Raw genomic sequence first — 10908 nt, 5'->3', positions numbered from 1 at the left:
GGGGGGGGGTGACCGGCGTGGGGTTTGTGAGGTAAAAATGGTGACAGCCATCTATAAAAAGTCAGAACATATTTCAATTTCCCAGAAATTAATAAAAAATACAAAGTCAAATTCAAATCTTCCCAAAGGTTCTCTCTCTCTCTCACCCTATATAAGTCATTACAATTCCCTGCAATCCTTCCCTCTTACAATAGAAAAGGAAAAGAAACCAGATCTATCAATGGAGATTCCTCCATATTTCAGGTGCCCCATTTCAATGGAGATCATTAAGGACCCTGTCATCATCTCCACTGGTATTACATACGAAAGGAAGAACATTGAGAAGTGGTTCTTCACCTACAAGAAGCGTACCTGCCCGGCCACCAATCAGATCATCAACAACTTCAACCTCACCCCCAACCATACCCTCAAGAGCCTCATACTCTCATGGCAAGATCAGAAGACTCACTCTCCAACTAATTCCTCCCAGGAGTCCATACCAAGGAAGCATGATTAATTGATCTCCTTGTTAACCACCATTCTTTCAACCCCAATCAAGGTAAATTCTCTAAAGAAACTCCGTTCGATAATTGAATTAGGTGATAAGACCAAATCTTATTTTGTTCAATCTGGAGGTGTTGAAGTCGTTAGCCCCATAATTGTCCAAACCCTAGCTGAACCTTCTGATTTCATTATATTTCGAGCTTGTGAATAGGCTTTGTCTACCTTACACCAATTAGCCTTTTCGAGGTACTGCTTCAGATGGGTTCCCCGTGAAAGGTTAAGGATGAGTTCTATCCAAGTCCCAACAATGAATGCATCAAAGCCATGGCTATGATGCTTCAAAGAGGAAGCGCATAGGCCAGACTCCACACTGTTACTATATTCAGAAAGATGGCTAAAGTGGATTATAATTTCAATTGGGTTATTGAAGATCAAAGTATTGATCTATTCAAATCCTTATTAGAGTTCTCATCAGATGAGATCAACAGCACTGCATGCTCCTATGCTTTGGATGTTTTGGTTCACATCATTGGGTCATCTAAAAAGAATAGGTTAAAGGCAATTGAAGCTGGTGCAATGTGTGTCTTGATTGAGCTACTTCCAGATTACAATGGATCCAAATGTGAGAAGATATTGTTGCTGATCAAATTGGTTTGTGAATGTGCTGAGGGAAGATTGGCTTTAGTTGAACATGAGTTAGGGATTGCCGCGGTGTCGAAGAAGAAATTACGCCTCTCGGATGCTGCAACTAAGCTTGGAGTGAAGATCTTCTAGTTGATATGCAGTTCTCATTCATCAATGAAGGTCTTAGAAGAAATGTCACAACTTGGAACTGTGAAGAAGCACTTGGAATTGGTACATATTGATGGGCAGTCATCAACAAAAGATAAAGCAATGAAGATCCTCAAGTTACATGGAAATAGATGGAGGCAATACCCTTGTTTCCCTTCTAATTTGAAGGATTATTTGAAAACATCAATGGATGATTCTACATGAAAACTCATTTCTAGTGATTAATGTATATAGAATGTTAAACAAATTTTGGAACTAGATTGGATCTGAAATGATAGCTGGATCGATCTCTGACAATTGCAATTCTACCGAAATATGCCTGAACCCTAGAAATGGGCCAATTTTTAACAATGGTATAGAACCCTTTTTTTTGTTTTAACAAGAAAACTCATAGCTAAATTGAAAATGTAGTTTTACCAGGTTAGACCCAATTCGCCCCACTGGTATGGCCGCTAAAACTATGGTTGAAACATAAGATTGACCAAGGTCCACCCTTTTTGAGCAAGAATAGATCTAGTGACATGGATTTTGATTAGGAGTGGATCCCCTATTTCTTAGGAATAGGCTTATGGATAGGTTTGATGGGAGTCGCCTTCTTGCTGTTGACGATGCACGGTTGGCGCTGAGTAGTCTTTAGAATTTAATTTTTCTTTTTTCTTTTTGCTACAAGACAGCAAAGAATATATTATGCTAAAAATAATAGAATGTAGAAGATTGATGTCTGGGTGTATCCAGATGGACAAAGAAAAATAAGAATACACAAAAAAACAAAAAAAAAAAAAAAAAAAAAAAAAATCACAAAAGACCTTAAAACTCAACCTTCGACATGGCCATCACCACATCACCAGAGTATAAGGATCATATGATTTGTACAAAAAGGCCACCTTTAGCATTGCCATCAACAGCACCCTTTAAACAAAAAGAACAAAATTTTAAGCACTATTTATATATAGTGCTGCAACTCCATCAGTCAAACCATTTGCGGGTCTGGTCAAGCTATCCCAAATTACATCTTGATAAGTGAAGCTTGGGTATAAAAACCAATAATTAGAGGTTTGAGTCAAGGTACACCTTTTTGCATTAGAGTCTGCAATTACATTGCCTCCCTATTACAATAAGTAATTTTTTTTTTTTTTTTTCTTTTTTCTTTTTTCTCTAAAGATCATTTGTATTAATAAAAGAGAAAAATAGTATACAAAGCAGAAATTACTTAGAATTTCAAAACAACAAACCAAATAATTCTCGGGACCACTCCCCACCTTCGGCATTGCCATCACCAGGAAGGAATTAAGAGATAAGCAAAAGACAACTAAATAAAAGCTAACCGGGCAACACAAGGGCAGCCAACTTAACTCTCAAGAATTGTGTGATGCCACACAGAAAATGGAATGGAAGTTTCATATTTTGCAGCTGATTTCGCTAGATGATCTGTGATGGAATTAACCTTCCTGTAGCAGTGAATTAATTTCCACTCTGAAGCAGATAAGAATCTTTGAAGACCTGTCCATCTGAATGGTTAGAATTGTTTTGGCAAGATATATTATCTAATTGTTGAACTTAATGATTGAATAAGCAAACCAACAGACCTAACCGAACCCAGTGAAAGTGAGTAGGGTTCAATTATGTGTATGAATTTCTTTCGGTTCGCAATTTGGTTATGGTTCAGGAGAAGCTGAATATTAGGTATCTCATATTACTACACCTAGAAAAACTGCAATTATAGAACATTTATAGTTGTAGATTTTTAAACCGCATCTGAATATCCGTAGGTACAAGTGTATTTTGTTGTAGCTAGGTGTATACGGGTAGACCACTGATAGAGATGTCAATTGGTTAGGCTTGGTAAGTTTTGTTTGGGCCTAATTGGTCCCCCACCAACTTAAGGTTCTACACCATTTCTGTCCTTCAGGAAATCAAGCCTCGTAGGTCAAGGCATAAACAATTTTCTATATGGCAGGCCAGTTGATTATTAGTCCATAATCGGGCTCAAGGTAATTGGGCTTTAAACTATCTAACTGAGTTATAGAAGTAACACAAATGGTCCTTAAATAGTCAAACTACATGGGCTTAAACGGGCTATAAATAGTTGGTTCAGTCGATCACAACATTCAATCGGTCCCTCCTTCCACTAGGAATTCCAGAATATCAATCAGAACTTGACACTTTTTATTTTATTATTATTATTATAGTTGGGTCCCCCAAGGAGAGTTGAACTCATGAACTCTTAATTTTAAGGTGTTGGTCTTTGCCAACTGAGCGACCCCTTTGGGGTTAAGCCTGATATGTTTAGTAATCGCAAAGACCAACATTAGGCTTCAACCGATAGATTTAGGTTGGGTTTACCGGTGTGGACCATCTTTTGAAACCCTAACTGGTGTCATGACTTCAACAATTACTTAGTTCCCATGCTGAAATGAATCTAGGAATATTCCACTATAAGTCATTCTTAACAGATAACTAGCCTATGTTAATATTGATTTTGATCCTATTAGTACATGGATAACACAACCCATGTTTCCCAAATTATTATTTTTTCATATAAAACATGGGAAAATACTAGGTATGCTGCCGGTATACCTAGATCCGTGTTTATGTCTACTTTTTTTTTTTCTTAGAAAAGTCTTCTATACTCCTTCAATCCAAACTCTCTTGTTAATTGAGCAATTAGCTCCACGTGTGACATACCTAACCCCCTCCCATAAAACATATAGCTTTGAGCAAGATAGGAGACAGCCCATGCCACAATCTCAGTGTCAAATTTCCTAATCCATTCCTTACATAGAAACACTCGTAGTAGAAGACAATCAAAGCCCTATAAAGACAAATGATTCCAATATAATATTGCTTCTTACTCGTTAACTTATTACTTGTCAACTTTGAACACATTCTATAGCATATTTTCAATTAAAATTAAAATTTGATTAATGAGATGTATGTGGATTCACTACCAGTTGCACAGACCCATAGATATTAAGCTGATGTGGCATCCATAACAATAATCGCAGTTCACTAACTTTGATGAAATTATCAAGAATATAATTATTATTTGCAATAGATATTTGTTTCAAATTTCAAGTTCATCCCATCACAACCTTTTTTAATTTTAGACTTTTTCTATTTTGAAATTCTACTATTAGACTCATTCTTTGTCTAAGAGTCAAGGATAACCAAAGGTTATCATGACCATATAATATAATCATATCATAGTTTGTAGGCTTAGGATCTTCTACAAATGCCTTGGCTATTTCAAAAATACAGAAAAGACTGTCAATGGCTGTATTTGATTTTAAACAAGCCAATGGCAGAGTGTTCAAGATGTCTCAGTGAGTTTAATTAGACATCTATTTGTATGAAGGATCTTCCATGCATGGAGTCAACTACATAGCCACTAAATTTGGCCTTTTAATTATTACTGAAAGCTTTTTTGGTTGTCTGTCTGATTCACCATGTATTTGATTTATCCCTTATTTTTGGTCGTTTTGTGATTCAAGGTGACAAAGCCTTAAATCATATAGGATTTCCATAGAGCAACAAGAACTTCATTATTATAAAATGCTCAGTTGTGTCTTTATTGCATCTTTTATTGTTTTGTGGATATTTAATTAATCCATTTTAGTATAACATACAATATTTCATTTATAAATTTTAAGTGGTTTACATTGATAATCTCACACTTTAGTTTTCACTAAAGTAAGGAAGAGAGAGAGAGAGAGAGAGAGAGAGAGAGAAATAAAAAAAAGTTTAGTTGCTTCCTCCCCTTCTCCTCTTTTATAAATTAGATTGTCCACTAATAATAGGTTACCTTTTCTAAACCCATTCAAATTCAATATGTCATGGTTTTATTTCTTGTCATTAGCAAATATCCTTGTTAGCTACGAAGTGGGAAGAAATAGAATTCAATTGAGTATCTTAGCTTTTTCAAACACCTCATAATATTAATTAATCTTATTAATAGTATTATGAGGATATTAATAAGTCTTTTACTATTTAAAAAAAATAAAAGAAAAGAAAAGCAAAAAAAAATTACAATTTAATCAATTAATTGCATAAGAGAGAGGGCATATCCAATGCAAGAGGCTCCCACATTGTGTCATCCGGAAAGCGAGAACTACACAACCTTACTCCGAGAATGTCATAGGCTATTTCGACCGCTTAAGCACCAGGTCGCAACATTCGTAATTAATTGATTGCATATTAATACAATACCACATAATACTAAAGGGCATGTAATTTAATTACTGCCAAGCACTCGTCCATCAAATAGGTCAATACAAGAATGATTGAGAAGATAGAATCAAGGTCGGGAATAGTCAAAGATGATACTATTCCAATCCTGATCCAGATCTGACTGAATTAAACAGGAATACCCCCCGGTTGAATTATACTAAAAGGACACATAATTTAGTTAGTACCAAACCCTAGTCCATAAAATAGGCTAATGCAACAACGATTGAGAAGACAAAATCGAGGTCAGGAATAGTCAAAGCGATATTAATCCAATCCTGACTTGGATCTACCCAAATTAATCAGAAATACCCCTCAGTTGAAAAAAATAAAACATTAATTTTATTGTTTCACCCTTTTTTTATACTAATCCATTGCTATGATATTGGTCAAGAATCGGTCAAGGTCGATACAATCCCATCCAATCGATTTAGGCCGATCCAATGATTCCTAAAATCATGCAATGCAGAGATTCTATGCCATTGATTGGACAAATATATTTTGTTAAAATATTTAACAAAATCATATAATTTTTAATTTTTAAAAAAAAAATTATAAACAGTTTTAGAAAAGGTTATCGGATTTTGATTTTTATCCGACCATACATAGAAATTCTCTATAATCAATATTCTCCCGAAGAACAGTGAATTCTATGTTGATCGACTATTTAGTTCACGATTAAACGACATGAATCTAGTACATTGATACATAATTAGGTAAAGGCATCAACCATTGGTATGCCAAAACCCGTTATGCATAACTACAACTACAATGGCCTCTTAGGTCAAAGGACCAAATGATTTCTATAAATGAGAATCTTGCTAATTTCTTTCCAATTGACAGTTACACATAGAAGATTCTTGGATGATCCTAAACAATGGACAATAACTGTCCAATGCAGTTGGTGAGCTGTGGTATGCAAAAATCTCATGCTCACTAGGAGGTCTCGAGTTTGAGTCTCCTAGTTGTTACCTACTTCCCTCCCTAGCTAAAAAAAAAAAGATGGTCCTATACAATGAGGACACTGTATATGCCCTTAGAACTATACCTTGGAATCAATATAGGAAAAACACATGATGTGACAATTATATGGAAAAGATGTCCAATCATGTCCTAGTCGAGTATTTTGTGTGAAAACCTAAGAACAATCATAGCCATTAATGATTTTGCAAATTAAATAAAATTAATATAAATTAAAATTTTCAAGTTTGATGAACATATATCCAGTACTAATCCCTCTATCTAACAGTTGAATTAGACACATCATTTATCTCTAGTGATAGAATACATTATGAGGCTAATTACTAACAAATCTTTGTGAAAACAATATTTCATCTTTAAAAAGTAATCAAAGATAATACTTGAATAATTGTACTTATCCACACACATGTAATTTACACCAACACCCCTTAGAGAATGCCAATATTATAGAGACACCCCCTATTTAATATGAAATTACGTTCACACCCCCTGCCGTCAGTCTCTGTTATAGAATATACCTCAAATGCTGACATCAATTGCTAATTTTTTTTCCTAAATACCAAAATACCCTTCAAAATGATGAAGTACCTATTATACCCTCGCTTAAACCCCCTAACCCCTCTCCGTGATTGATGTTTCCTTCTTTGTTATTACAAACCGGAGACGAATGGTGTCACCATCGACGCCATTGCCACTGGGGAGCCATACAAGTCATGGACTATTATCTACCATCTCTGCGCTTCTTCCCAGCTCTATCTCTTTCGCTTCCGAGCGAGCTCAACTAGCCCCTTGAACTACCCGGGTTTGATAATGACGATTTGCTCAACAATCAAAGCAGAAGATCAGATTGATGATATGCCAGTGAGGCAACAGAAAATCTAAACCAGGGAAGATTAGATACTACCAGGAGAAGTCAAATTCTCCAACTTGGGATGTGGGGTTGGGAGAGGGAAATCTAGTTAGGTTTTTTTTTCTGAAAATGGGCGAAATCAGAATCAGCTTCAATTTCAGAGTACTCTTCTTCTTCTTCTTGTTCTTTTTTCCAGAGACCATGAGCATGAGACCCTGGTGACGACATGTTCTTTCTTTATACACTTTTATTGTTTTTCACTTTTTCCAAAATTTCAATTCTCTCCCTTGTAATGGAATTTGTATTCTTGAAGTGATTCTAGTTGTAATGGCAAAAAAAAAAACAGGAAGAGAAAGAAGAAGACGATTCGAGTCTCATTGTCACTCTGTAATCTTTCAGCCATCTAGATAACAAACGATGAGATTGAATCAAATGATCAAACTCGATTATTGGAACCACAAGAAGAAGAAGAAAACATAGAAAACCCTCCTTTGAAATCCACAGTGAAGGTGAGTGAAGGTTAGGGGTATTGAGGACTTGGGTAAAATATGATCTGGTCATGAGTTTAGTCAAAAGGTAAAAGCATCATTTCAAATCCTCACTTAATAAAGACTAATGGAAAAGGGTGTGATTGTAATTTGATATTAAATAGGGGGTATCTCTATAATAGTGGCATTCTCCAAGGGTGGCGTTGTAAATTATCCTATATTATATTAGTCAAATGATTGTACATCTCCAGTGCCAGTGGAGGGTTCGATGATGAGATTTACACAAAAATGAAGACAAGGTGGATCTTTTAGGTTTCAAAAGGGTGGAAAATAATCTTGCCGACTAACGTGTATAAATCAGGAGCCACAATACCAAGGACCGTTGGATACTCTATATTACCATCTTTAATTGCCCAATACTACTGAAAGCATAGTTATTATTGCATCTCCATTGGGTCATCACATAATCTGTTGCCTTCACCAGAAGAATTCAGAAATTGGTTTGCCTTTCCAAAATACAATGGAACAAGTCCAGAAATCCGTCTCTTCAAACTAGAGCTATAGAAAATAAGAGAACAAAAGAAGCTTAATTAAGGAAACTTACTACAACATGGTTGAATTTTGTCCTTGTATTTTACATCCCTTGAAAGACAAAGAGATAAGCATTAGTTTACTATAACAATCATGACAGAAATGGTCTGCATCTTCTTTATTATTTGCTGAAAAAAAAAAAAAAAAAAAAAGAAGAAGAAGATTCCTTGATCTCATCGTTTCATGTGCCATGATAAGCCAGGTAACTATCTCCGCTTCATTTAATCTTATTTTCTATTCTTCACATGTGGATGACACATCTTTTTTTTTAATTTATATTTTCAAAAAAAAAATTTAAAAATAAAGGGGTTGACCATAAATGGCGGTGGAGCTGTTTCAGTCACCATCCATTTTTTCTTACCCTATGTCTCTATTTCCAAAGCTACAGCGTTCAATGCTCTTGCTTTTCTCTAACAATCTCGATCAATTAAATGAAAAAAAGATTGTTACGAGTTCTAACTTTATACTTTTCGCAAATAATAAATAATGGAGCCTTTAATCCTCTGTCTTATGATAAGTCATGAGGTCAGGAATAAGTCTCATGATATTTTATGTTCACGGTTGTCTATCGAAGCAAGCTTAGTGTTGTTCCCATGGTTTTAAAGTGTCCCATGAAGGAAGAGGATGTTACTAGTTTTAGATCCCCAAACATATTGTTATAAACTTCATTGTTAGAACAGAAATCATATATATAATATGAATTATAAAAAAAAAAAGAAAAAGGATTTTCCCCATAATTATGATAATAGTCTTTTACTTTTCCTTATATTGTTATATAAGATAGATTTTAGATAGATTTTTCGTTGATGGGTTCAAAGGTGAACAAAAAATTCTTATAACCCAGGCAGCAAGAAATTTCCAGCTGTTGGAAAGATCAGTTTGATAATAAGTGTTTAAAAAAAAAATGGCGGGGGTCCGGGAGCGGAACGGGGTTGTGAGGTGGAAGGGGGGACCGGGGGAGGGGTTTGTGAGGTAAAAATGGTAATTAAGGACCCTGTCATCATCTCCACTGTTATTACATACGAAAGGAAGAACATTGAGAAGTGGTTCTTCACCTACAAGAAGCGTACCTGCCCGGCCACCAATCAGATCATCAACAACTTCAACCTTACCCCCAACCATACCCTCAAGAGCCTCATACTCTCATGGCAAGGTCAGAAGACTCACTCTCCAACTAATTCCTCCCAGGAGTCCATACCAAGCAAGCATGATTAGTTGATCTCCTTGTTAACCACCATTCATTCAACCCCATTCAAGGTAAATTCTTTTAAGAAACTCCGTTCGATAATTGAATTAGGTGATAAGACCAAAGCTTATTTTGTTCAATCTGGAGGTGTGGAAGTCCTTAGCCACATAATTGTCCAAACTCTAGCTGAACCTTCTGATTTCATTATATTTCGAGCTTGTGAAGAGGCTTTGTCTATCTTACACCAATTAACCTTTTCCGACGAGGTACTGCTTCAGATGGGTTCCCCGCGAAAAGTCAAGGATGAGTTCTACTCAAGTCCCAACAATGAATGCATCAAAGCCATGGCTATGATGCTTCAAAGAGGAAGCGCAGAGGCCAGACTCCACACTCTTTACTATATTCAGAAAGATGGCTAAAGTGGATCATAATTTCAATTGGGTTATTGAAGATCAAAGTATTGATCTATTCAAATCCTTATTAGAGTTCTCATCAGATGAGATCAACAGCACTGCATGCTCCTATGCTTTGGATGTTTTGGTTCACATCATTGGGTCATCTAAAAAGAATATGTTAAAGGCAATTGAAGCTGGTGCAATGTGTGTCTTGAATGAGCTACTTCCAGATTACAATCGATCCAAATGTAAGAAGATATTGTTGCTGATCAAATTGCTTTGTGAATGTGCTGAGGGAAGATTGGCTTTCGTTGAACATGGATTAGGGATCGCCACGGTGTCAAAGAAATTACACCTCTCGGATGCTGCAACCAAGCTTGGAGTAAAGATCTTCTGGTTGATATGCAGTTCTCATCCATCAATGAAGGTCTTAGAAGAAATATCACAACTTGGATCTGTGGAGAAGCCCTTAGAATTGGTACATATTGATGGCCAGTCATCAACAAAGGATAAAGCAATGAAGATCCTCAAGTTACATGGAAATAGATTGAGGCAATACCCTTATTTCCCTTCTAATTTGAAGGATTATTTGAAAACATCAATGAATGATTCTAGGTGAAAATTCATTTCTAATGATTAATGTATATAATATGTTTAACAAATTTTGGAACTAGATTGGATCTGAAACGGTAGCTGGATCGACCTCTGCCAATTGCAATTCTACCGAAATATGCCTGAACCCTAGAAATCGGCCAATTTTTTAACAATGGTATAGAACCCTTTTTTTGTTTTAGCAAGAAAACCCATAGCCAAATTGAAAATGTAGCCTTCAAGGTTAGACCCAACTCGCCCCTCTGGTATGGCCCCTAAAACCATGATTCAAACGTAGGAGTGACCAAGATCCACTCTTTTTCAGCA

The 10908-nt window shown here is 35.9% G+C and overlaps 2 pseudogenes; both read left to right on the top strand.

Annotated features, from left to right (window-relative positions):
- LOC122064510 overlaps nt 1-1479 on the top strand; it is a 3175-nt pseudogene extending 1696 nt beyond the window's left edge.
- A 7908-nt stretch (nt 1480-9387) lies between these two features.
- On the top strand, nt 9388-10609 carry LOC122064509 (annotated as a pseudogene).
- The last annotated feature ends 299 nt before the right edge of the window (nt 10610-10908 follow it).

The sequence above is a fragment of the Macadamia integrifolia genome, unplaced genomic scaffold (genome assembly GCF_013358625.1).
Source record: "Macadamia integrifolia cultivar HAES 741 unplaced genomic scaffold, SCU_Mint_v3 scaffold1675, whole genome shotgun sequence".
NCBI classification, from domain to species: domain Eukaryota; kingdom Viridiplantae; phylum Streptophyta; class Magnoliopsida; order Proteales; family Proteaceae; genus Macadamia; species Macadamia integrifolia.
This window is presented reverse-complemented; position numbering and strand designations above follow the sequence as displayed.